The following is a 27,569-nucleotide window of genomic DNA, read 5'->3' as shown; positions in this document are numbered from 1 at the left end:
CCTGTGTTCAGTTTGCTCCCCTGATGTCAGCTACAGAGCAGGAAAGAGGAAAAACCACGCATATGATTTTCAGGCCACTGGAGGAAGAGGAAGTGAATGCCTTCCCTGTGAGGGAGAATGAATGAAACTGGGACCCTCTGCAATTTAGCTAAGAGGTGAGTAATGCATAGAGAGGAAAAAGAAAAAGAGAGAGAGAGAGAGAGAGCTGAAGGTCCAATGTATAAAATAATGACAATAATAACGGGCCTGCTGGAGGCTCATATATTTCCAGCCTTATATAAAATGGGATTAAAACGTAACAAATTTAGACTGGCTACAAGAAATGCTTTTGTGTGAAATGTATAATTAACCTGTAGCCAACAGTTTAGTAAAATCCAACTCCTCCCATCCTCCAAAAAAAAAAAAAAAAAATAGCTATTTATAGCAGCCAAACCAGCAACATTACAAGTATTGTATTACAAAGACTCCCCTGCTTCCAGGCAAAAACTGATCACCAGCTGGGGTCAGGAAGAAAATTTTCCCTTTGGTGTAGTATTTCATGGCTCTGTTATCTAATATTGAACAACTCTCCCGGGCTGAGTAGCCTTTGCACCTCCATTCACGGCACCTGGCTCTGGGATCCAGGATGGAATACTGAAATAGGCTATTGTTTTAATCCCCGATGGCAACACCTGTATGCCTGTATTTAGGCAACACCTTGTGTTTCCAAAAAGTAAACACAATGAATATAATCAAAATTGTTCCTAACACTACTGTTTTTATATCAACAATCTATAAATACATGGAAGAACTCAATATATGTGAGAAATAAACAGAAGGCATGCCTACATTGAGGTAATTCAAAAGATGGCTCTATAATTTACCAGCTTGAATTTCAATTGTTGCATTTTTAGGTATGAAACATTATGAAAAAAAGAGATATTATTCATCAAAGTGATTGTCCTGTGCACTTGTATACCTTATATAATTTATTTTTTTCGGGGCTTTTTACTTCAAAGAAATCACCAGCTAATGACATTTCAGACTTTAGAAATTTTTTCTGATAGCACATCGGAGTTCCCCCAGGGACAGAATTGTGAATAAGTGGATTTTTTTAAAGATCATTAACAGATATTACAAACCAATTCAAACTGAGCATTTTCTTTGCAAATTACCTTTAACTTTTAAAGCCATTGGAAAAAAGAAAAAGACAGTGAGTGATTTAATTTACTTAACCTGTCTACAATTTGCAGCTTTGCGCTCCATCGGCGATTGCATTTTCAACCAAAAAAGAAAAAAAGAAAAAGAAAAAACGTCCCTAACTATCTCTAATAGGGATATTTTTCTAAATTATCACACCCAATGAGTGATATTTCAAAAGAAAGTAATGTTTATTTTTTTTTTTTCATTTAGCAAGTTGCCCTGGAATTGAGAATGTTTATTCTATTGATATGTTTAAAGTAAAAACACAGCCCTACACTGTCTATATCTGTTGCTTAATTAAAACTCTCCAGCAATTAGCAGGTTTATCATCTCCAGAGCAAATGGATGGTGGAGCTTTGGTGGTGGATTGTGAGAGGAGGGGAGTGCTCTTTTATTTAATGATCAAACCATAGTTTCTGGGCTAAAGAGCTAATATTTGGGGCGAGAAGCACCTTTATTCCTCGCATACATCAGGCCTGATTCTTACTGGCATCAACACCCCGTTGTGTATGTTTTCCATTCAAAGAGTTCCCATGGACTTCAAAGGGAGTTGCCTGCAAGGATGGGATATGTGGGAGTCCTGACAGGCCCCAGAACAGACCCCGAGCTGGAAGAAACCATGCCAAGAGTACCTCACATTGGAGCCCCCCCAAACCATGTCACAAAATTAAAGGGTCTCCCCTGCCTATGCCATCCCACAGTGCACATGGGAAACATCCTCAGGCTTGCCAAGCACTGCTCTGACTCTGCAGGCTACTAACTTATACATATTTGATGAGTAGAGCTCCATTTATAAGAATGTATGTTAATAAGAATATTCTTTGAGAATGGTGTCCAGCGCAGACTTTAAAAGGGTCATTGTTTGAGGTACCAGAGGTTTCCTTTTTCCCCTTTTAAAGTGCAAAGTCAAGTTATTATACACCAGACAAAAGAACTGCACATCCCTTTGGATGTCCCATCAACAACAAATGGGTAGGAGTCTATTCTGAAGAATGTTCTATTTTTGGAGTGATTAATTAAATCATTAAGAGTAAAGGGACAGAGAAACTAATATTTCTTGAGTGTTTCTTATGTGCCAGGTATTTTAATTCCTCTCTTTTAATCCTCACAAATATATTATGAGGTAGATGGTATTATCCCCCATTTAAAAGGTGATAAAAATGGGCTTTAGTGAGATCATGAAAATTGTCCACTCCAAAGTCCCATGACAGCAAGTGAAAAGCATGTGGAACCCAGCCCTCCCCATATCCAAATCCCATGTTTGTCTCTTTACATTACACTAACTCCTCGTTGTCTACTGATTTCAAATGCCAAGTTCACGTCTTATGGCAACTGCCATTTATCTAAATGGCTGGAAGTCACAGACTGTAGGTTCTTTCCATTCAAGCTCAGACAAGAGATACTGTATGCCAAATGCTGATGATTAAGTCGCAAAAGTATTGTTTTGCTTCAAAGAATTACCAGTGGACTCCTGCCAGGAAACATAGAATGGAAGGTGGTTGAAGATCTACACTAGCTATTCTGAATGTCACACGTGTCCCCAAATGCTGACACACCTAAATGAATCTCACATGATAAGGGGTGATCCTAGTGATCACAATAGACTCCCTTGGAAACAAGTCCAAGGAGGAGACTGGGCCAGGACTTCAGAATGCCAGAGGACCAAGATGCTCATCGGTAGACAGGTAGCATATCCAGAATCATTACAGTCACAAACATTTAAGTGTAGGGATGGGGGAGACAGCCAGAACTTCCATTGATCTTTTTGGTCCCTCCCCAACCTCAGGACTTCAGAGTCCTAATGAACTTTAGGATGTGGACACCCAGTGGGAACAGAGTGGGGTTAGGGAGGTGGAGTCTCCCGTCCACCTGATGAGCAGACAACAACCAAGGGCTTGACTGTGTGGAAGTGGTAAGGGGAGTGGGGATGGTCTGTCAGGGCCACCCCTAAGCTCCTTCCCGCTCACCACAGACTCCTCCAGCAAAGGCCTCTGAGGCCACTGCTAGGAGCCCAAGAAATTCTGAATGTGGCCACCATTTGCCTCAGGCTCACAGAAAGCTCACCAGAACACAAGCACGTGTTCCAGAGACCTTGCCAAGTCTTTTCCATTCTCCCAGGCTCTGCATCCTTATTTTCAAAGTGGAGACTATGTGAATACCTGCTCAGCCTAGCACGTCTGGTGATGACAAAGGGGACAGATTGGTTCGTGAAAGCACTTCATGAGGTCCAGGCAGTGGGAGGGCATCTCAAGCTGCGTCCCTCTAGCTGCAGGCACGTGGCTACACACCAGACCCTGTTCTCCCCACTGTAGCTTGGTCTTGCAGTGAAAACAAATCTAAATGGAAGTGACTTTTTATATAATAGAAATCGAAACCAAAGTTTAAAAATAAAATAAAATGGAATGTTTCTGAGCATGCAACATCCATCTACTGTTATTTGTTTTTTGCTCATTCAGCACATTTGTATTAGGCGCTGAGTGGAGGCAGAGGCGCTCCATCATTGGATTTCTGAGCACACTACTTACACTTTGCATTTGGGAGAAAGTCAAACTCCTGAACGGGAAGCCAGCCTCTCACACCCCACCCTTACCCAGCAGCCCAGCTCATGGCTCTGCAGGTGAACAGGACATGCGCCAGGCCCACCTCCTGGGCCTCCTTCATCCCGCTATTCACTGTCAGACCCTCTGCTTCATCCTTGACTTGCCTGAAATATCCTCTGCTCAGAAAGACCTGCCAGAGAGCACCTCTGGTCCAAAGCGGTCCTAGCCCTGATCTTCACCCTCGTGCCTAGTGGGCTTCCTGTGGAGCCGTCATTGCCACGTGTGGCGACGCTCTGTTGGTCTGGGATCTCCTGTACCATCTATCTCCCCAGCTCAACTGTGACCTTCAGAAGGGCAGAGGCCACCTCAGCCTTGTTTCTGTACTTCAAGCCCCAGCACAGTGTCTGGCCCATGAAGGACACAGGAAACAGGGTTTTGCCTCAAAGCAGCTCACCTAATATAAAGCAACACAAAACCCCACACAGCCAGGGCTTTGTTACACCTGCTGCAATGGCAGCCCTTGAACTGAAGGAGAAGAAAGGTTTTTCCCTCCTCCACCAAGCTCATTTTTTTTTTTTTTTTAGACAGAGTCTCACTCTGTCACCCAGGTTGGAGTGCAGTGGCATAATCTTGGCTCACTGCAACCTCTGCCTCCTGGGTTCAAATGATTCTCCTGCCTCAGCCTCCAAAGGAGCTGGGATTACAGGCACAAACTGCCATGCCCAGCTGATCTTTGTATTTTCAGATTTTGTATTGTAGCAAACTCCTGACCTCAGGTGATCCATCTGCCTCAGCCTCCCAAAGTGCTGGGATTACAGGCGTGAGCCACCGCACCTGGTCCCAAGCTCAAATTCTTTCCCCTGCAATTGATCTGTGACTCCTCCCTGCAAGGTGGCCACCTCACCTGATCTGGCAGGAAGACCTGTGTTTGCTCCCAGCCCATAGAAATGTCCCACCTGTTGGTCAGGGTCCTTCCTGCCAAGGAGGTACAGCCTCCCTTATTACCTAAGTGTCCTCTTATCTAAGTGTAAGATGATGATAAGCCTGGTGCCCTGAGAGGCACAGGTGTGACTGTCAGATGGTCCCTAGGACTCCCCTGCCAGAGTTAGCCTGGGCTCCAGTGACGGCCAGAAATTTAGCTCCCATTGCCTCGTGAATTCCCCACGCTGTGTGCCGCAGAGTGGACGACAGCAAGCAACACTCACAGCATAGTTTACATTGCTTTAATTTTTCTTTATTTTCAAACTAGAGAAGTAATACGTACTTACTGTAACAAGCAAAACAATACTTAAAAAGGTGAATAAAAGCAAATATAATTATTTCTTCCTATCCCACTGCATTACCGCTATCTCAAGAATACCAAGGGCATGCATGCATATGCCTATATCCATGTATAATATATAAAGAATAAGCCAGGCACGGTGGCTCATGCCTGCAATCCCAGCACTTTGGGAGGCCAAGGCGGGCGGATCACCTGAGGTCAGGAGTTTGAGACCAGCCTGGCCAACGTGGTGAAGCCCTGTCTCTACTAAAAATATAAAAATTAGCCAGGCGTGGTGGTACATGTGCCTGTAATCCCAGCTACTCGGGAGGCTGAGGAGGAAAATCGCTTGAATCTGGGAGGCAGAGGTTGCAGTGAGCCAAGATCATGCACTTGCACTCCAGCCTGGGTGACACAGCGAGACTCCATCTCAAAAAAAAATAAATAAATAAATAATAAAATACATATCTAATATATAGCATATATATTATATACTCTACACATACCTTATATATCATTTTACATAAGTGGGATCATACACAAGCTGGGGGAATTTTAGTGCCATATTTTGTCTTTATTTAATTATCTATTTTGCGTGCCTTTTGCAGGTGTGATTCCTCCAGGGACTCGTTGGAAAGCGCGGACGTCCTGTGGCCATGGGACCACACCTGTCTTCAGTGGCACTGTTTCCCTGTTTGTTCTTGAACACGCCTGCTGCCTTGGTTGCACTGGCCTACTGGTGAGTCTTCAGAGAAGTCGCACTGCCTTTTTTTTCTTTTCTCCGTTGGTGGTTTTGGGACATTTGAGATGTCTCCTACTCCCACTCAGTCTCTTTTATTTTCTGCATTTCCTCTGGCCTGTCTTGTTCCCTGCTCTTTCTAACCGGCTCTCATTTCCAGCCGCCAGACCCTGCATTGCTTCTGACCTTGTCTATTTCCAGAGACCTTCCCAAAGTCACAAATCTCTTGACAAAAGGCCCCTTTCCCTTTCTGTACAGGTGCCTCTCCCTCCAACAAATCTTACCCAAGCCTTCACCCAGTACTCAGCTCATTCGTCAGTAGAGACCATTCTTCCTGACTCTTCCTCTACCAGGTCACACATTTGATCAATACATTTGTGTATTGCTTTGTAGATTTCAAACACATTCAAATAGATTGCTTCAACAAATTCTTACAACAGCCCTATGAAACAGAAAGGGGTAAGTCTATTGCCTCTCCAAATATATAGGTCTTAAAGGACATTAACTAACAATTTGCAAAGAAGACATTAAAATGACCAGACTTTTTAAAAACTCAGTTTCACTATTAGTAAAAGAAATACAAAATATAAGAACACTGGTATACTTTTGCCTATGAAATTAGCAAATATTTAAAAGAATGATAATACTGTTTGGCAAAGGAGGATAGTGGTGGTACACTAGATTTTTGCAAATAGGAGTGAAAATTGGTGGCACCTCTTTGATTAATACCTTGCCAACACATATTAAATTAGAAAACCATGGAGCCAGGCAATTCCTCTTACAGAAATTTATCCCAAGGAAATAAACAAAGCTACATAGAACATTTTTGCTACAAGTATAATTTAATACGCAACTGATTAAGTTGAAGTCCAGTCATGCAATGAAATGCTCTAAAACATGTTTTAATGATAATGTGGAAAAATATATAATATCATGCAAAGCATTTTGATATAATGAATAAAAACATTATACAATGATACATACTGTCAAGCTATATGATATATATATATGGATATCGATATCATGCACTCTAAAATGGCAAGGAACGTTATCTCTAAGAGATGGTGTTATGGGTGATTTTTATCTTCTAAATTTTGTTTTTCTCTACTTTCTAAGTTATTTTCAATTATCACGTATGCTTTTGTAAAAAGAAAACAAGAAAATTATAACATTAAAAAATGATCCTCGTTTAAATGGAACCAGTTCTACATTTGGTTCTTTAATCCACTCATTCATTCGACAAATATTTTTTAACTCCTACTATACACAAAGCACTCTGCTAGATGAAAGGGGTATAGTAATTAAAATTTTTTAAATTTTTGCAAAAAGAACTAGCGTCTACCCTGGAGAAGGGGTTCTTGGTAACTGGGAGAAAGCCAGTGGAGCTCATTAGGCATTACTCTTCCCTAAATCCAAGAAATGGCCTCAGAGGATATCACTGCATCCAGTCATGCTTGACTGAGACTTGGCATTGGAACTGGACCTGAAAAAGTGGTTTCTGAGAGAGGGTTGGGAGTGCAAAATGGAAAGAACACATGAGAACGAGAATCACCCTCACTCTGAGTGCTCCCAGCTACTGCGTCTCCTGGCAACTTGAGAAACGGTTGGAGTGGCCTGGCAGTGGTAGAAATGGCCTCATGGGTTGCATAACTTCAGATGTTAATCAGAAGGCCCAAAATGATTCTTATTTTAGGTAAGTGACTAGCAAAAATGCAACAAAATTGTACTAAAGTGTCCCTCTGAGTTTGCATTTTGAATACGCATTCAGCCTCCTACTGTTATTAGTTGGCACTCCCCTTTAACTGGTAGGATTGGAACCTCCCACACACGTCAATCAATTTTCCCAGCAAGGAAGCCACCCCCAGGAAGTGTGGCACTTGGCACAGTCTGCAAGAAGTCCTTACAGCCTCTGGGGTACCATTTTGTTACCCCATAGGATCGTTGTCATATTCCAAATTAACTCAAGTCATCTGCTTTGAGTTGTTTTTCCCATAAATGGTGAAAAATTTTGTTGATTCTTTCCAAAAAGGCCATTTGTGACCAGTGGCCATTTGGAGACCTGACTGGGGCTTGGAGGGGGACCACAATGAATGAAGCAGCCCTCTTGGGGACTGAACCTATGACCTCATTAGCACAAGGTTCTAATCAACAGAGCCACCAGGCACATACCTCATTTAAGACACTGAGGCAGTAATTTGCTAAATGTTAATTCTTAGATTAACTACAGATGAGTAGAGTTCCTAGGGGGAAAAATGAGAGAGACTTGTTCATTCTTGAAAGGAAATTTAGGTCATCGGTTTTGGATCCCTTTGGTTAGTTTTATGGTATAGTTCCAGAATCCTAAGATGATGTCCATCAGGGTCTATGCCCCATGATTTTTTAAAAATCAATATCTTGGTCAGGAGATTTTCAAAGAAAATGCAAATCGTGTCACTTCTGCACTCGCAAAACACCACACAATGATTTTCGATAGACACCTCTACAGCTTCTATTTCTCATGCACAACACAGGTGGCAAAATAAAGAAATGAGATTCATATCTGAGTCAGAGGTGGTCCTCCCAGAGCAAGAAGGGCTGGACCCCATTACCACCACCCCTCAAAATCCTAAGTCCTGTGGATGCAAGATCCCCCTCCATGGGGAAGGGGAGCCCTGACCTCCAGACCTTTCTCAAGGCATGCAGGAACCCAACCCACTCGCCTTCTTACCTTATCCCCCAGCCAGTCCCTGAGGAGCCAGTTTTACAAACAGCAAATATGGTTTGGAACAAAGTTTTGACACTGACTTGGTATCTTGTGCTCATATTACATTTCTATGAATATTCCACCGACTTTTCAACTCCAAAAAAAAGTTTCCGCTCCAAGGCTACATTTAACATTCAGACTATTTCAACTTCAGTTGCTCCCACCCCAACAGCGATCTTTGAAACTGATATGGCCCTGAAAGAAGCCAGAATAGCTTTGTAAAAATGTTAATAATAATGGGCTAGATTCCCAGTCTTTGTAATCTTGTGGAAGAACCTCTGTGAGAAAGCACCCTGGGAATTGAATTGAGTGTGTGCCCACGCTAGCTTTTCCATGGAAAGCCTGCTTGAAATGCACGGTTGTTTTGCAGGAGCATTTCTACCAAAGTGGAGCAGAATGGGAATGTAGCCTTGCATTTGTCACCTTTCATCCCAGGAGCTTTAAGACCACAATGAAATACCCAGGCTGCTGCCTGTTGAGAGAGAGGTCCCCTACATTTGGTGGCAAGACCAAGCCATGCCACGTCAGGAGTATACCATTCTGCCACTGCTGGTTAGGGGCCTGTGGGAAAGCTAGGTATCCTCTCTGAGTTGTCAGTTTCCTCACCCGCAAAATGATGGTAATTGTAGTTACTACAAAATAGGGTAGCTGTCTCCACACAAAATAATGGACATAAAATCCTTTAGCTTATTGCCTGGAACATAGCACTTAGTAAGCACTCATTAAAACTTAACTATTTCTGTTGCTACTATCTGCCTCCTGAGAAAAACATAGCCATCTCAGTGTAATGGGTTGCATTCCAAACATCCCTTCCTTTATAAATCCAAAATGAAAATGAAATAGGTACTACAGTTGTACATCCACGAAGAAGTTCCTAACCGTAAGCTGAACACAAACAAGCTTTAATAGCGTGCGCTGATCAGAGTAGCTAAGAGGGAGCAACCTAAAATGAAAATAGCCAGCTAGCCCTGATTTCTAAATAATTCTAAACATTCTTAGAATGTGTTCTTATGAAATGCATTGTAAAATGGCATAAGGAACTTTCCAAACTCGCATGACCAAAATATATGATCTTAAAATCAAAATGCTCTAAAACACAACAAATTTTTAGCCAACCTAGATTCACAGGAATTTCAAATTCTGAATGGATTAAAAAAAAAAATCTCCACTAATTCAAATAATCAAACCAAGTACATTTTTATCTAAAATTACAATCTGAGGCAACTCCATCTTACAATCAAGAAACACTCACAGCATTTAGTAAGCTCCAATGTTGAACTTCTATTCAAGTTGAAGTTGACAGTTAGGAGCAAAACAAATAGTAATTAAACTTCTGAATTGTTATCTATCTTGTAGTTTTACGGGCTCAATTACTACTTTAATCTCCAGCAGGGACAGCTATTAGTTCAATAAAATAAATATTTTTAATTTCCTCTATGCATTTCCTCAAACCATACCAATGCACTTATCTATGGCTCACTTAAAGAGTTTGGTTAAGCAGCCTCCGCTTACTTAAAAGACAATGTTTGATTTTCCTATGAAATGGAGAAATGGATGTGGGTGCTCGTTGTTCTAATGCACTGAGCCCTTAATCACTTCCAGTTTTGATTCATCAGAAAAGTTGTACTCTTGAGGGTTTGGGGGACTTTTTTGGTCACTAAATATTGTCTTTCATTTTGAGATATTTATTCCTTGCCAGAAAATGATACTGTATTTTCCCCTAATGATGAAGGATGAAAGATGGAGCAAATTCCATTTGGTGATTATTGAACCACAGAGAAGTAAACTGATTCAGAAAACAAATCCCTAAAAGAAAAATAAATGTATTATGTGAGGTAGGAGCATGGGATTCTTGGCAAATATTCAGTTGGAGCCAGGATTGGTAATTTAATAGCATCCTTGTCTTATTAATATTTGAAGAGGGAAGGGTAAAGTTCTTGGGCTTTTAGCCATGGGCCAGAATCTCCCTATTCTTCACCTCTCCACTGCTACCCGAGCCTGCATGGATGTTAGAGATGCAAATGCCTGGGAGTCTTGCTAAGAGTTGTTAAAACTGCATAGGCCATAAGCAGGGGTCCAAGATGCCATCGCTCCTTACATAAGCCAAAGGAAATAACACAACCGGCACGCCTACAGCTCAATGGGCAACGCGAATAACCTCCAAGCCCACTCTGAACACTGTTCCCAGAGGCCTGGAGCATCAGACCCAAATCGGAGCAGACAGGTGAGTTCATAAAGTGACATCTGTCAAAGATGATTCTGCCAAATCACACCAATTTGGTAAAAGCGTCATTCTACTTTCAGCTGGTCCTTCTAGTTTCCCCTTGCTGATTGGCAGAGTTTGGCAGGAAAAAAAACAAAAAGAAAAATAAGGCCCTTCCTTTGGAAATCCTGGCCACATCTTTGCACTACAAAGGGTCATCCCCAAGTGGTATAGATAGGAAAGGGGTTAGAAGTCAGCACTGTAGTAACACATAGCCGCTTTCTAGGACTGCATGTTATGAAGTGTAGCATTTTTGACCTTTGTTTCTCTTTCAAGTTTAAAGGAGGAGAGAAGGATATTGAAAAACAAAAAAGAGGCTGGGCACAGTGGCTCACACCTGTAATCCCAGCACTTTGGGAGGCCGAGGTGGGCAGATTATGAGGTCAGGAGTTCTAGACCAGCCTGTCCAATATGGTGAAACCCCGTCTCTACTAAAAATACAAAAAATAAAAATTAGCCGGGTGTGGTAGCATGTGCCTGTAGTCCCAGCTACTCAGGAGGCTGAGGCAGAAGAATCACTTGAACCAGGGAGGTGGAGGCTGCAGTGAGCTGAGATCATGTCACTGCACTCCAGCCTGGGCAACAGAGCAAGACTCCATCTCAAAAAAAAAAAAAAAAAAAAAAATGAAAAAGACAAAGAAGGAGAAAGACAAGTTTAGTCCACACCCAGTCCCCAAGACAGCTCTGAATTGCCAATTTTCTGCCATAAACCTTTTTAATTCTTGGATTATGAAATGTGTAGAAAAAACAAATTTAATTGCTAACAATCTTACCCAATTTTATAGTCCCCATTGGCGTCTGAAAAGAAACATTATATGGGTCACACAAGTGTGTGATAGATGGTGGTATTAGTGGTGATGGTGATGGCGATGGTGGCAGTAGTGGGGTTAACAATAACAGAGGTGATATGCTGGTAGTGGTGGTGGCGGTGGTGATGGTAGTGGTGGTGATGATGGTGGTAGTGGTGGTGGTGATGGTGCTGGTGCTGGTGGTGGTGGTGATGGTGCTGGCGATGGTGGTGGTAGTGGTGATGGTGGTGGTGACAGTGATGATGATAGTGGTGATAATGGTAGTGGTGATGATGATGATGGTGGTGATGGTGGTGGTGGTGATGGTGGTGTGGTGATGGTAATGGTGGTGGTGATGGTGATGATGGTGGTCATGGTGGTGATGGTGGTAGTGGTGGTGGTAGTGGTGGTGGTAGTGGTGATGGTGGTCGTGGTGGTGATGGTGGTGGTGGTGATAATGGTAGTGACAGTGATGATGAGAGTGGTGACAATGGTAGTGGTGATGGTGGTGGCGGTGATGGTGGTGATGGTGGTGGTGCTGGTGATGGTGGTGGTGGTGACAGTTATGATGATAGTGGTGATAATGGTGGTGGTGATGGTGATGGTGGTGATGGTGGTGGCGGTGATGGTGGTGTGGTGATGGTAATGGTGGTGGTGATGGTGATGATGGTGGTCATGGTGGTGATGGTGGTAGTGGTGGTGGTAGTGGTGGTGGTAGTGGTGATGGTGGTCGTGGTGGTGATGGTGGTGGTGGTGATAATGGTAGTGACAGTGATGATGAGAGTGGTGACAATGGTAGTGGTGATGGTGGTGGCGGTGATGGTGGTGATGGTGGTGGTGCTGGTGCTGGTGGTGGTGGTGACAGTTATGATGATAGTGGTGATAATGGTGGTGGTGATGGTGATGGTGGTGATGGTGGTGGCGGTGATGGTGGTGTGGTGATGGTAATGGTGGTGGTGATGGTGATGATGGTGGTCATGGTGGTGATGGTGGTAGTGGTGGTGGTAGTGGTGATGGTAGTGGTGATGGTGGTCGTGGTGGTGATGGTGGTGGTGGTGATAATGGTAGTGACAGTGATGATGAGAGTGGTGACAATGGTAGTGGTGATGGTGGTGGCGGTGATGGTGGTGATGGTGGTGGTGCTGGTGATGGTGGTGGTGGTGACAGTTATGATGATAGTGGTGATAATGGTGGTGGTGATGGTGGTGGTGGTGATAGTGGTGATGGTGATGGTGGTGGCAGTAGTGATGGTGGTGGTAGTGATGGTGGTGGTGGTGCTGGTGATGGCGGTGATGGGTGGTGGTGGTGGTGATGGTGTTGTTGGTGGTGATGGTGGTGATAGTGGTAGTAGTGATGTTGGTGGTGGTGTTGGTGATGGTGGTGATGGTGGTGGTGGTGATGGTGGTGGTGACAGTGATGATAGTGGTGATAATGGTATGGTGATGATGGTGGTTGTGATGGGGATAATGGTGGTGATGGCAGTCATGGTGGTGATGGTCATGATGGTGACAGTGGCGGTGGTGGTGGTGGTGATGGTGGTGAAGGTGGTAGTGAAGGTGGTGGTGGTGGTGAAGGTGGTGGTGGTGGTGGTGGTGGTGATGGTGGTGGTGATGGTGATGGTGGTGGTGATGGTGGTGGTGGTGATGATAGTGATGGTGGTGGTGATGGCAGTCATGGTGGTGATGGTCATGATGGTGACAGTGGCGGTGGTGGTGGTGGTGATGGTGGTGAAGGTGGTAGTGAAGGTGGTGGTGGTGGTGAAGGTGGTGGTGATGGTGGTGGTGGTGGTGATGGTGATGGTGGTGGTGATGGTGGTGGTGGTGATGATAGTGATGGTGGTGGTGATGGCAGTCATGGTGGTGATGGTCATGATGGTGACAGTGGTGGCGATGGTGGTGGTGGTGATGGTGGTGGTGGTGAAGGTGGTGGTGGTGGTGGTGGTGGTGATGGTGGTGGTGATGGTGGTAGTGGTGATGATGGTGATGGTGGTGATGGCAGTCATGGTGATGGTCATCATGGTGACAGTGGTGGCGATGGTGGTGATGGTGGTGGTGGTGATGGTGGTGGTGACACTGATGATAATGGTGGTGGTAATGGTAGTGGTGAGGTTGGTGGTGATGATGGGGATAATGGCGGTGATGGCAGTCAGGGTGGTGATGGTTGTGATGGTGACAGTCACGGTGATGGTGAAGGTGGTGATGATGTTGACAGTGGTGGTGATGTTGGTAATGATGGTGATGGTAATGGCGATTGCACTCAAATCCCAAAATATGAATTAAAGACTTTAACTGGTATGTTAGACACTTGAGAAATCTACTCCACCTATCTTCTCTGAGTCTTAATTCCTATCCCTCAAATATTGATTAATATGATTACAATGATGTTGTTCTTTGATTAAAACTTGAAAGCACATTTGAAAGAAATAAAAAGAAGTGAAGTTAAAGCAGCTGCTTGAGGGATGTATTTCTCTCCATGGGTGAGTTTTTAATTCTTTATTATTATTTTCATCACAGTCCTTGTCACTGAAAGGATTTCAAAGTATCATAAGTCCTTGAGGCTGCTGTATTATAAAATTCCAAGGATATAGGAATTTCAGTTCATGGAGGCTATTGTGAAGCTAGATGACAACACTTTTTTCTACCAATGTAGAAACGTCTGGGGCAGAGAATTTCACACTAGCAGCATTAATTATCATAAACACAGAGAAATCCCTTCCCTGTGCAGTTATGTCTCACAGATGGTGGGACACAGAACAGTTTCCCAATTGCTTTGCAGTTAGGCCTGGTCATGTGACTTTCTTTGGCCAATAAAATGTGAGTAGCAGGGACAGGTGTCACTGCTGGACAGAGGCTTTAGGAGCCAGTGTGAACCTCATCATGTTGCCTTCCTCCTGTTATGGTGAATATGAAAGCAGGTGGAGAGGGGGCCTCTATCACCCTAGTTTTCTAAGTGTCTATGACAGACAGGTAAACCCCCTTCCAACCCATAGCGGACATGCAGCAAGAGCAAAAAATAAACTCTTGTTGCTTTAAGCCACTGCAATTTTGGTGGTTCTTTTCTACCACATCATAACCTACCCTATCCTAATAGATACAGATGACAAAGAGCCAAAACAAGGAAGTTAGAAGCCACCTGTGGTCACATTGGGGGAAAAGGAATCTACATATCTCCCCTAATAAACCAAATCCTCAAGGCTTCCTGTTATCCAATCACGAATTCCAAGACATTTAATCGTTCTCCAGTGAAGACCAAAAAGTGTTTCTGGACAAAAAAACCCTTTTATTTTTGTCCATGGAATGCCTAGGAAAAAGGTATTCCATGACCTCCAAGGAACTGAAAGTCACTCACCCACACAAGCTCTGCAAGAATTTGGAGATCTCTTTTGGCCGAGTTCTATTTCAGACAATAAACCACCTTCTTACCATTATCCAGGCAGACAGGCATAGATCTCCTTATCATTTTCAGAACTGTTCATTTCAAAATTGCACTGCTGAAGGTATAAGCCTCCTTAAAGAACTCTACTTTCAAGAAAACCAAATCTCATAAAAGTTAGTATATTTCCACATTCAAAGTGGGGCAGCAAATGTGAAAAGCCCATCTGTGCCCACCCTTCCCTCCACCCCACAAACTCTACCACCACCCAGAGCTGTAGCTGGGCATGAAAAATCTAACACATGCAAAGTACAGAGGCTCTTTGAAAATTTGGCCCAGTGTGTCTTATATGGGAGTTGCAGCCTTACAGAGTCTTGCCAAAAACAACAAAGAGGAAAGAAAAGGAAAGGTTTTCTTTTCACCGGACTTGGGAATGAAACATAAAACTCTTCTTTTCTGCAAGGCTGAATGGCTCCAATTTTCCACACTCAGGATGAGCTCTTACTGGCCATTACCTTCATAATATCCTAGTGGTTTTTTAGTGGGCATTTCTTTCCTCCCAAATGAATCGCGTGATAGCAGTGGCCCAAAGAGATGCCCCAGCTCCCTACTGAGCAGCCTGTGGTCCTCATACATCCCCAGGGTTGTTGTGAAGATAAAATGAAATGGATGATATGAGTGTGCTTTCAGGTACTCAAAGTGTTAGGTTAATGGTATTATTTCTACCATTCCTAGCTTCTGCTGCATCTACCATGTCTATTGGGTCTAACTTGTACAGTTTTAGGTTTTTCTGGGGTCTCTAACCAGGTAAGAACATAGAGGATTAACAGTCACTGGCTCTAACTGCAAAATTCCGCAAAACCCTATGAGGTGAGCACTAGTGAGTCCAGGAATGCAGAGAGGTGCAGAGAATTAAGTGGTTTACCCAGGGTGACACAAACAGTGGTAAGTGGAGAGCCCCTGTTTGATCACTGTCTGAGTGCCCAGAGACACAGAGGGCGCCAACACACACATGATGCCATCCTCCCATCTAAGCAGTCTTGCTGCTCCCAGACAAGTCTGCTCCAAAAAGAGTGACTGTGAAGGTGCCACCTATTTGGTTGCTGAGAATGTACTAAGCTTCCAGGTTCAGTTGGGGAGGCAGGACTCTCAACCTAGATTTTCTTAGATGTGACCAAATCCTACCTTACAAAGAAAGCAAAACAAGCAAGTGAGGAAGAACAGATGACCTCTGCTTAGGAAGACAAGGCAAGACTGAGCAGCTGGGGAAAAGAAATTCAGGAGCAACTCCAATTAGTAAGATAATGAAAACTGTATAAAAAATGTGTTGTTCATCAACATTGGTTTGAAATTTCCAGTAGCTTTATATAGAAATTTCTATAGGAAAAGCACAATGTACGATAGCTACAGAAGCAAAGAGAACAGGGAGGCCCTAGGGTAACATGGACAAAGGATAATCAGTAGATGCTTAAGAAATAGGGAGAAGGGGACCGGGCGTGGTGGCTCATGCCTGTAATCCTAGCACTTTGGGAGGCCGAGGCGGGCAGATCACGAGGTCAGGAGTTCGAGACCAGCCTGGACAACATGGTGAAACCCTGACTCTACTAAAAAAATAAAAATAAAAATAAAATAATAATAATAATAATAATAAAATTAGCTGGGCATGGGGCACGTGCCTTTAATCCCAGCTACTCTGTAGGCTAAGGCAGGATAATTGCTTGACCTGAGAAGCAGAGGTTTCAGTGAACCAAGATCGTGCCACTGCACTCTAGCCTGGGTGACAGAGCGAGACTCTGACTCGAAAAAAAAAATCAAGAAATATGGAGAAGGAAAGTGAATGTGAGGTCGAGAAGAAATTCCAGCAGTATCACTGGAAGGAAGGGAACCAAAGAGTGAAGCAAAGAAGAAAAAGCATGGAAATGGGAGATTAGTTTTAAATGCAAAGAGGGAAAAAGGACAAAAGAGAAGAAAATCCAAGGAGCGAAAAGCAATAAACCAAAACTGAAAGACTGGAAGGAGTCAACATTATTTCTGCAAAAAGTAAATAAATACTATCTCCTTAGAAAACAAGTTGAAATTGGCATCAGAGGCACCAGAAGAACCATCACGGACCAGCTCATCTGACTCAGGTTACGAATGCTGATAAATATATTAGCTACTTAAAAAAAGTGTAACCAGAATAAAAGAAAGGAAAACCTTTCATTATTCAAAACACATGTAGGCTTCTAAAAAATATTTTTGTTGTAAGCCTCCAGATTTTTACTGAGGACTTTTTCTCCATTTATTTTCCTACTTTATATTCCAAGAAAAGTTACATATTCATCTCAAATAATTACAAAAGATGTTCTGTGACATCTTTGCAAATGGCCTCACAAGAAATTCCTCATTTCGGGGGCTACGTCCATATTCCTTTACAGCAATCTTTGATTTTGATGTATCTACTCGAACGATCCGATTCATTTTTTAAAATTTAGAACTACTTAATTCGTTTACTGAGTTAACTGGTTCACCAACTTAACTGGAATTTATAGCTGAATATATCATTCATTTCAGTCCAAATGGGCCAGCCATTTAAGCATACAGACACATAATGTGCTTTCTTCAATATTAATTAATTTGCACTGCTTCCTCACAGTGGATTATTGGCAAAATGGCTTTTCTTAAGATCTGGATCTACAATATGAACATTCATTATTGCACTCACCAACCCATAAATTCCCAAAGTTAGAGGGATAATTTTGTAGCTCATGTATTTTCTTATGGAGAATTATACCTTTAAGAGAACATTTCCTGATCTCCTTCAGTAATTATTTCCATCAGCAAAATCTTCCTATTGATAATATGATGAAAACAGGAAATTTGAGAACTTCTATAGCATTCTTAGAACAACTAGTGAAAAAAAAAAGGAATTGTTCCTACAATTTAAAATGATAACATTTTCCAGCCCCAAACAAAAATGCAGCTTACTGAAACTGTGTTGGCTCATTTTTGTAATGCTGTGGTCATATTTTCTAAATAGTATCTGTAGAAGAATCATTTAGATTTCTGGTCTCACAGATTTTGCTAGAGAGGAGTAAGGTGACAGAACAGTTAATTTTTTTTTCATTCAGACAGGATGTTTCATATTTACTTCATAGTTAGCAAAACTGCCCTGGAATTCACATAAATAATGAATTAATGACATAACTGTGAAAGTTCATGAGACATAAGAAAGTATTCTCTGGGCATATCCCAAAGTAGAAATCTGAGTTTAAGGCTCTCACTTCTCACCTACAGAAATACATAACCTCTCCAAGGTAAAGTTCCCAGTTCTCAATCATAATATTCAACCAAAAAAAATTATCACCATACACAAATGGCATTTCCAAATTGAAATAATTTAGTGCAGCAGGGAATACCAGGGCCTTAGCAAAGGGACTTGGAAAATTTGAATAAGGTGCGTGGCAAAAGAGTGTGTCTGAGATCTTCTTTTGTTTATTTCTATAATTTCTATATCACCTTCCATTTCATGGGATGTCTTATGATCTCCAGCTGTGGCACAGCAACACTGAGTCATTGTGAAAGTAACAATAGTTTTGACTTATAAAGCAGTTTTTTCTAAGGAGCTTTTGATAAACTTATTTCATTTCTTCTCCCAAAGTCTTTATGCTACTGAAGTCCAATGGTATTACCCTTGTATATATGCATGTGGATAAAGAGATATATTGTTGACTGATGGTCATGGTTAAACCTAAGCCAGCTGACATTATTGATGGCATGCCATTCCACTTTATTGTGGATGCTTTATCAATGATATGCTCAAAAAGCTTCTCAACCCAAGAATATTCCTAGGTAGAAAGCCGGAGTATAGTTTACCCAGCAACAGAGGAGCTGCACTCATGCTGACTGCCAAACAGGAGAAACTCTGCTGGGGTGGCTGGAGAGAAACAAAGAGCCACAGGACCTAGAGCTCTCATGGGACAGGTCATTTCACATCTCTCCTAATGGAGACAAAATGGCATCAAAAGTCAGCATTCCTTTACTGCCTCTCCTACCAAAGATGAAAACACAGTATCATTAGCTAAATTTACTCTGAACTTCCACCTCCTCAGGTTGAGTCAATGTATCTTTTCATCAAGGTCAATAATGTAAGAGGCAGATTGGTAAACTGAACTGCTTAAGGAAAAATTCAGGGCAGGATGTATTTCTGGTTTTGACAAGGCTTTGGATCATTAGAAATATGGTCCTTCAGGGAAAAAAAGGTACATATTGGCCGGGTGCGGTGGCTCATGCCTGCAATCCCAGCACTTTGGGAGGCCGAGGTGGGTGGATCACAAGGTCAAGAGATTGAGGCAATCCTGGTCAACACGGTGAAACCCCGCCTCTACTAAAAATACAAAAATTAGCTGTGCGTGGTGGCGGTCGCCTGTAGTCCCAGGAGGCTGAGGCAAGAGAATCACCTGAACCTGGGAGGCGTAGGATGCAGTCAGCCGAGATAGCACCACTGCACTCCAGCCTGGTGAGAGACAGACTCCATCTCAAAAAAAAGAAAAAGAAAAAGGTATGTATACGCTCCGGGGTTTTTTTTGTTTGGTTTGGTTTGGTTTTTTTGTGACAGTCTCACTCTGTCACTCAGTCTGGAGTACAGTGACACGATCTCATCTCACTGCACCCTCCGTCTTCCAGGTTCAAGTGATTCTCCTGCCTCAGCCTCCTGAGTAGCTGGGACTACAGGTGCGTGCCACCACACCCAGCTACTTTTTGTATTTTTATTAGAGACCAGGTTTCACTATGTTGGCCAGGCTGGTCTCGAACTCCTGACCTCAGGTGATCCACTCGCCTTGGCCTCCCAAAGTGCTGGGATTACAGGCATGAGCCACCACAGTCAGCCTCTTATTAGCTCTTTATTCTCTTTCCTTCCTCACTGAAATTTGGTTTGTGGTACTCCAATCCTTAATCTTTTTTTTTTATCATTTCAATTGGTCATGAAAAGTCTTGTCAAGTATTAGAAATACGAATTGGTAATAAATAAATAGATTAAAAATTTTTTAAAACTCAGCATCCCCAGGCTCCCAAGGTTCATCAGTATAAATTATAATGTATGTGATTTAAGTTGGACTTCATAGAAAGTTCATGACTGCAAACATCTTAGCCCTATGGGACCCCTTCAGACCATTCTTTCTGAAAAATAGTCTCTCTGGGGGTTTGAACTCAAACCCTTGTTTGAGTACCACTCCTTGTTATACTGAAAGAGTTTTGATAAATCTGCAATATAATTAGATATCTGGGGAAAGGTAAAAGGAAAGAAAGGTGGGGTGAGAGCCTATCTCTGAAGTTAGAATCGAGTTTGTAGCATGCATGTGAAGTTAGTGCACATGCACAACTACCACACAGACATGAAGGATTGTAAGGGTGAGAATCTTTTCAATTAATATCTCTCAAGTGAAGAATTTTTGCACAATAGATCATATCAGCATTGGAGGTTGAGTCTATATGGCACCCTAATAACTAAGGTGAAAAACTTAGAAAGCCTTACAGATGTTGGAGCTACACCATGTCAAATATATGACAATGTAGAAGTATCTCATAGCCTGAGGCCTGCAGGGCCCACCAGAGCAATATTCTACTTGTTAAAGGTGGGTGCCTCCTGGCTGGCCACATTACCAAAGCCTGTTGAGGTGCTGACACTCCCAGCAGGATAACTGGAGATTCCCTGGCCACCTTTGCTATTCTTCATTTGCCCCTCTGAGGAATTCTCTCTAACCTCTGGGGTTGAATTATCAAGCTGAACCTTTTGGAATGTATCATAAGCCTGGCATCTGTGCTCAGCAGTAGAGCCTCCGAATTCAAAACAGGACTGTTTCCTGGCTCAGAACTTCAGCTCCAAATTCCTCAGGCTCAGAACTGATGGGAAAACAGATCTTCAGCATTCTTCTGATTTAGAAATCATTCAGATAAGAAATTGACAGATAAGAAATTGACAAGGAGGTACAAAATCCTTAATTTACATAGCTGTCTCTTTTTTTCTTCTCCATGGTGAAGAACAGAGCGTCCTTAACCTTGATTTTCTCACTTCTCTCAGTTTAAAGCACAGCCCATAACATTAATTAAAGTGTGTGTGAGCTGGAGGGTAGAAGTTATATTTCATATGCCGTAACACATGGCATTCTAGAAGAGCTGTATGATTTTTAGGTGTGCTTTTTTTCCCGACTTGATCCATATGTAGTCCTACAACTATTCAGCATAACCTCTCCCATACTCCACCCAGGACCTCCACAATAACAATTTTAAAATAAACGCAGTCCCAAAGAACAAATGCTGAGGGCACTGGTGGCTTAAGGATTTAGGTAGATGAAGGTAAATTTCTGACTCAGAGCTCCAGAATACTAAAGCTGGGAATCGCACTGAGATTATCAGTTTTTAATACTTGTAATCTACAGAAGTTCAGAGATGAGGCTTACAGAAGGTAGGTAGCTTAGGTACTTCAGGGTGAAACAACACGTCAGGAGTAACCCCAGGTATTTCTTGTAACTCCAGGTTTTAGGGCCATAAACCACTTTGAGATACTGATGTAAGTTAGGTATTTTCTAGGAAAAAAAAAAAAAAAGTCCATAGACATATACATACAATGCTACCATATAAACTCAGGAGGCTCGCAGAACCCTAATGTCCATCCTTGAATGTTTAAGAAGTCTCTGATCCTCCAGCCGGCGCTATGGCTCAAGCCTGTAATCCCAGCACTTTGGGAGGCCGAGACGGGCGGATCATGAGGTCAGGAGATCGAGACCATCCTGGCTAACACGGTGAAACCCCGTCTCTACTAAAAAATACAAAAAACTAGCCAGGCGAAGTGACGGGCGCCTGTAGTCCCAGCTACTCGGGAGGCTGAGGCAGGAGAATGGCATAAACCCGGGAGGCGGAGCTTGCAGTGAGCTGAGATCCGGCCACTGCACTCCAGCCTGGGCGACAGAGCGAGACTCCGTCTCAAAAAAAAAAAAAAAAAAAAGTATCTGATCTCCAGGTTAAGAACTCTTGCACCTGAAAAAGCAGCTTTTCTAAATATGAAGTGTTTTAATCCCTTTGAAAACTTACCACCTTCAGCATATAAACTTAGATTTAATGAAGTAATCTATAAAATTCAAAGGAAAAGCAATTCCCACAACTCAAATAGATGATTTAATCCCTAATCAATATTTCCATATTTTTAACATGTGTCAACGAAAAAAATGTGCAAGAGAAATTTAAACCTACATGTATTTTATCACCAATTTCACATATGGACATGGAATATCTTTTCTCCTAATATGGAGATGGCTCAGCAGTATTTAAATGATTCCTTATTCCAAGTCATATAAATATGCACCAGATGTATCTTTTGTAAATGTTATGTTTTTCAACTTCTCAGCATTTGCAAGCAGTTGAAAGCTATGTCAAGCATGCTTTAATGGGGCATAAAAGTGTATTGTATTCAAAGAGATGGCACAGCTCTGTAATAGGTGAAAATACAAATGTTGTCAATGGATACATTTTCATTTTATTGATTTACACTGCATAATGGAATGCCCTGTATTCTTCTTTACATGCAAGTTCTATAACAATTGAAATATAACCAGATAGAAAAAAATCATGCTCACATTAATGGATTCTCTAGATGACAGAAAATTCAAAACACAGAATTTTATGACTAGAAAGCAACTTAAAGATCAACTAAATCCCACACTCTTATTTTACAGATGAGAAAACTGAAACCAAGAGGGTTATGGGAGGCCACCAAGTCACTAGGCTGGTTGTGGCAGAGGACACATGAATTTTTATACCCCTAAATATTAGGAACCTTTCTGAGCTCTTAGTATTATCTGCCTCTTGACTACCTAAACAAAAAATAGAGGAGGCAGTAAAACGTATCATTTATTGATTTCCTGGGACTTACTGGGAAGAAGCAGAATAGGACCCATATTTTGCAAAGTATCAAAGTAAGTATAGAAAGTAAAATGCCAATTGCTAGCATTAAAGGTTGTCAAAGAATATCATAAAGACCTTTCTCCAATGTAAAATTCCAACAGACTTCAAGATTAACTTTCTTATTGTGAATACAAACGATGTAGCAAATTCCCCTACGAACATTTTTCTTTGGGGTTAAAGATATCAAAGATGTTTAGGAAATATTTTCAAGTAACATGTAATTGAGAGTCCACCTTGAAAACGGTATCTTTTTTCTTTTTTTAGACAGAAGTTAGCATAGATTAACCCCTTATTGTTCAGCTTTTTACAATTTTTTCTTTCTTCTTTATTTTTTTTTCCTTCGGAGAAAACAAAACTCAATCTCACGTCATTTTCTGTGGCTCTGGAATATCTCTAAGCACTTAGGCCCTTACAGACATACAGCAGGGGACGCTCACTTTACGCTGGCTCCCTTTTCCCAACTTCGTTTCTTACCGACCTGCATTTTTATAAACTGCCTCACATTCTTCTTTGGAATGAGGCAGAACATTAATTCATAATTAATTGGGTGAAAGTCATTTTCTAAAAGCCAAATAACTTTTTCACTTCAACCTTTACGAATAACACTTTGCCCTTTGGGGTCCGGCAGCAGCAATGAAGATTTCATTTCACATAAAATCATTAGTGAAGTTTTTTCCAACTTTATGTCATTGTTGCCATGAGTGGAGTATCCGTGTCTCAGAGTTCCCTAGCTGATTATTTGTCCTCACAGGCCCAAAGCAAAAGCACAAATTTTTTCTCTTGCCAAGAACCAGCATTTGCATGTTCTGCTTGCTTTCTGGTCAATGTGCAGAGTAGCAGTCACCAGAGTCCCAGATTTCCCTCGAGGGGCAGGGCCTGGCTTGGAGTCCGGCCTCCCTGATTGATGCTTGCTGTGCCTGAAACAGCTTCATTGTTTTTCCAACAATGCCAATGCCAATGAGAACGTATGGATGGTGGCCCTGCCTGTGTTCAGTGAGGCATCCACACAGTCCCCTTCTAAGGTGTGCGTGAGCTGAACACAGTGACGAGCAAAAAAGCCAAACCAGCCCTCTGGGCTCTTCCCTCAGCACGGACTGGGTGTCCCTCGCAGCCCAGAAACAGGGATAAGCTCCGGAGTCAATAGTCAATGTCGTGGTTAGAACATTACTTCCCATTAATAGCTGTTTTCTTCCTCAGGGTGTTCATATACAGAGAAACAGACATACTCCTATACTTATATTTAGCACAAGAGAGTTTAAAGATACACACACATGCACTTTGTGAGTCCCCTCTCCTAACGCGCCGTGCTTCATTGCAAATGGAGCATCCAAACCAAATTGTAATCATCATTTCAGGTTACTAAGTCCAGCCTTTTTCTGTTCTCATCCTCATGAAGGGCTGGGAGATGTAGCAAAGAGTGCAGTCATGGGCTGTGAAGAGGCCTTAGGAGCCTTGGTCATCTTTGTTTTCACTGGAGATGGGTTTAGGGAGATGGCGGGGGATGCATTCACCAAATGTCACAGAACTGCTTTGCAAGCCAGCACAGACTAGGCCCTAAAGGGGCAATGTTTGGGGGGTTCCCAGAAAGGTAGAAAGCAGCAGGGTCTCCCCGAGTTTAAGAGACAAGACTCAAGTTCAAAACCCGGTGCCACCACCTTGGGCAGGTGACTCAGCCCCACAGGCCTCAGCGGGCTCATCAACCTAGATACAGATGATCCTTCAGAGGGCTTTCAGGAGCTTAAATAGGATAATATAAAACCTGAGGGGCGTGTTTCAATACCTGGTACGTGGTAAGTCTTTAGTACTATTTTATCATTATTATTACTTTTGTCATCATCGTTGTTACAGAAATTCTCATTTGAGTTATTACGCTTGGAAATGGAAATTAGAAGAACTCACTTTTTCTCTTCTCCCTACGCTCAGAGAGTGAGTACATCCGCTGAATTCAGGTGGGCAATTCCCCCTCCATCCCACTCAGGGAAGCTCAAAATGGAAAAGAGGAGACAGTGCCCAGGGCCCAAGCTCTAACCCACGTGGAGTCCAGCCACCTGGGCCTCTCCGTGAATTCAGCACCCTGCTGACAAATCTAGGCAGGGTGTGAGGAAGTGGGGGGTATCAACAACATTTTCACAGGGACCTGAGTGAAAATCTCCTGTGAAAATACTCCCTCTGGTTCCCCTCCTGGTCTATTGTGAAGATAATGGAATCACTTCTGTTTCAGTTCCTGCTAAAGTGATGGTGAAGAGTTTTCTGGTGGGGAAAGGGGTAGAATCAGTCCAATCTCATTCCTCTCCAGAAGGTAGCTTCGCATTCCACCCCATTCTCCATAAAGAATACACCCATGCTGAAACTGATGGCCAGTGGCCATGGCTGGTAACACGGTTGTTTCTTTGAAATATCCCCACCAACCCCACCACCTCAGTTCTTGTCTTCGCTAAGTTTTTCCAATGCCTTGGGAAACCCGTTCCTTGCTTTCTCAACCCCCGTTGTACAAAACTGTAACATCCTTAATGCGTAAGGCTTGGCTCAGGAAATTTAAAAATAGAAAACAAATTTATCTTCAATGGTTAATGCACCTATCCCTTAAGAAAATATATACAAAACTTTTTTTTCTCCTCTCCACAAAAAACAATTTGGCTGTTACCCAATGCCACTGACCTTCCTAAGACAGCAAGCTAAAATCAGTTCATTGGCACACTGGCCCCGCGCCCAGAGTGCAAGCAAATGTGCTACCAGGGGCCTGTGTGGAGCTCTCTCTGAGTGAGGAACTTTCTTTAACTTGCACAGCGGCTTCCCCCCTCCCACATACGGAGCTGGAGCTGGGCCTGGTGGGCTGGTCATGTGCTGGAGCTGGGCCTGGTGGGCTGGTCATGTTTAATGTGCTTAACCGAGGAGGGAGCTCTGTACGGCCTGGGAAAGGGGAAAAAGATGGAGACCTGGTCACACTCAAGCTCTCTGAAGGGGTTTGTATGCAGCTGCAACTTATCTCTCCTTGTGCACTGATTTTACTACAAAAGTGTTCCGTCACAATGGGTCTGAGAGCCTCACAAGTGGGACCTTTGCTTCTGACTAACGCATAGCTGTTAATGTACCCAGTTCACCAAAGTCAATATTGGAAAAGAGCATTATTTTCAAGATGCTTTTATATTTATAATTAAGGGCATTTCTTAAGATCCCATCCCAACTATTTTGGATGTCTTGGTTTTTTTGGTTTTTTTTTTTTTTTTTTTTTTGGTTTTTTTCTTTAAAGACTCTGAGTTTTAAGCTAAGGGCAGTTAATAGTAGCCAGTCCTGATTGGCCAACATCTGTTTCTTTAGAGGAACCTTACTTGCCAAGTAGCTGGACAGCAATACTCATTTGGTATTCATGGGAAGTACTTGCCGAACAATAATGACAATAATTGCCTCTGATTCTTGTGTTTACAACACTGCCAAAGTATCATTAGGGCCTTATTTATAGATAATAATGCTTATTAATCACAAGTATTTGAATTTTGGAATGTATTAGATTAATATTCTTTTGTACCTCAGTTCTGTACTAATGCTGTGAAAAGACATTTACTGAATGCAACTCATTGGGAATGCTTATTTTGAGCTGCAAAATAATGTGTGTAATTTGTAGGTGAAAGATAAAGAAATTACATGGCTACCTCTCAACAGCCTCCATCAAGATCAACGGCCAACATGGAGAATTAGACCCTACCTCTAAAACGAGGAAGGAGAAAAGCAAAATAAATATCCCTATAGGTGTTATTTTTTTAGAAAATCTTGTAAATACTTATGCCAAGAGAAATTCCTGATAATAAGTCTATTATTCTGTTTTGCCTTAAATCTTCCATGGAAGGCATCGCTTTATTGAAAAGGGTCTGGGGTGAAGAATAATTAGTGATTCTGGAACAACTTCACACTGTATAAGTTTTTTAAGGCTCAATGAAAAAAAAAATAGTATAGGATGACTAATAGTTGTAACCAGCAAAATACAGTCTTAGGACTAAATGCCTAGTTGTTTAACATCCTTTATTCACTTATTCACTAATATCTTTGTATATGTTTAATTTCTGTACAAACATTAAAGCTATTAAGTAGTTTTCTATTTTTATGTGCATCTAGAAATAGGAATCATTAAAAATTTCAAATATTTAGCATACTTTTTCTAAGGTTAATCTGGAAATATAATTTCTGTTAATATAATAAAACAACTTTTTAAATAAATAGAAAGCATTAGTAACCCACAGGTTTCACTTAGCTATTCTCTCTCTTGAAATTATAGCAAAAATGAAATCAGCAAATTTTTTAATCTACCACACATTTTTACTTATTCTTGGAATACTTATGCTTTATGTTTTAGAACAATACTTCGGCTTATTTAATTAGATGAATATAAAATGAAGTGACATAATTTGCCAGAGATTTTCAAGAAAAGAAGAAAGTTTATTAATATAAAGTCTAGGTGCTCTTTCGAAAGTCATATTTGCAACTAGGTATATTTTTAAATGGCCTGTAATTATTGTTTACTGTTGTCCTTTAGATTAAATCCAAATGATGTTCAATCTTACCTTGTTCTACCAAAAAGACTACTTTAAAATAGTCAACGGGCCTAATTACCACCTACAATTTTTAATCTTGCCCTTTCTTATTCTCTTTTGCCCGCCACAGAAAGTAAAGAGACTGCATCTTTCAAGTCGCCAAATTACACTGAGAAACTTGTCCTCCCTAAAAAAACTCATGGAGATTTGTTCA

At 41.9% G+C, this 27,569-nt stretch overlaps 1 long non-coding RNA gene across 3 annotated transcripts in view; it reads right to left on the bottom strand.

Annotated features, from left to right (window-relative positions):
- LOC104660573 overlaps positions 1–27,569 on the bottom strand; it is a 47,471-nt gene that overhangs the window by 5,123 nt on the left and 14,779 nt on the right. For 2 of the 3 annotated variants that reach the window (XR_004054416.1, XR_004054417.1), the window contains exon 2: positions 2–77. This is a non-coding gene — a long non-coding RNA (uncharacterized LOC104660573). Of the gene's footprint in view, position 1; positions 106–27,569 lie in introns of all 3 variants that reach the window. The other variant, XR_747725.2, reaches the window with a different exon arrangement.

The sequence above is a fragment of the Rhinopithecus roxellana genome, chromosome 17 (genome assembly GCF_007565055.1).
Source record: "Rhinopithecus roxellana isolate Shanxi Qingling chromosome 17, ASM756505v1, whole genome shotgun sequence".
Lineage (NCBI taxonomy): Eukaryota > Metazoa > Chordata > Mammalia > Primates > Cercopithecidae > Rhinopithecus > Rhinopithecus roxellana.
The sequence above is the reverse complement of the archived record's forward strand: the minus strand, read 5'-3'. Positions and strand labels throughout refer to the sequence as shown.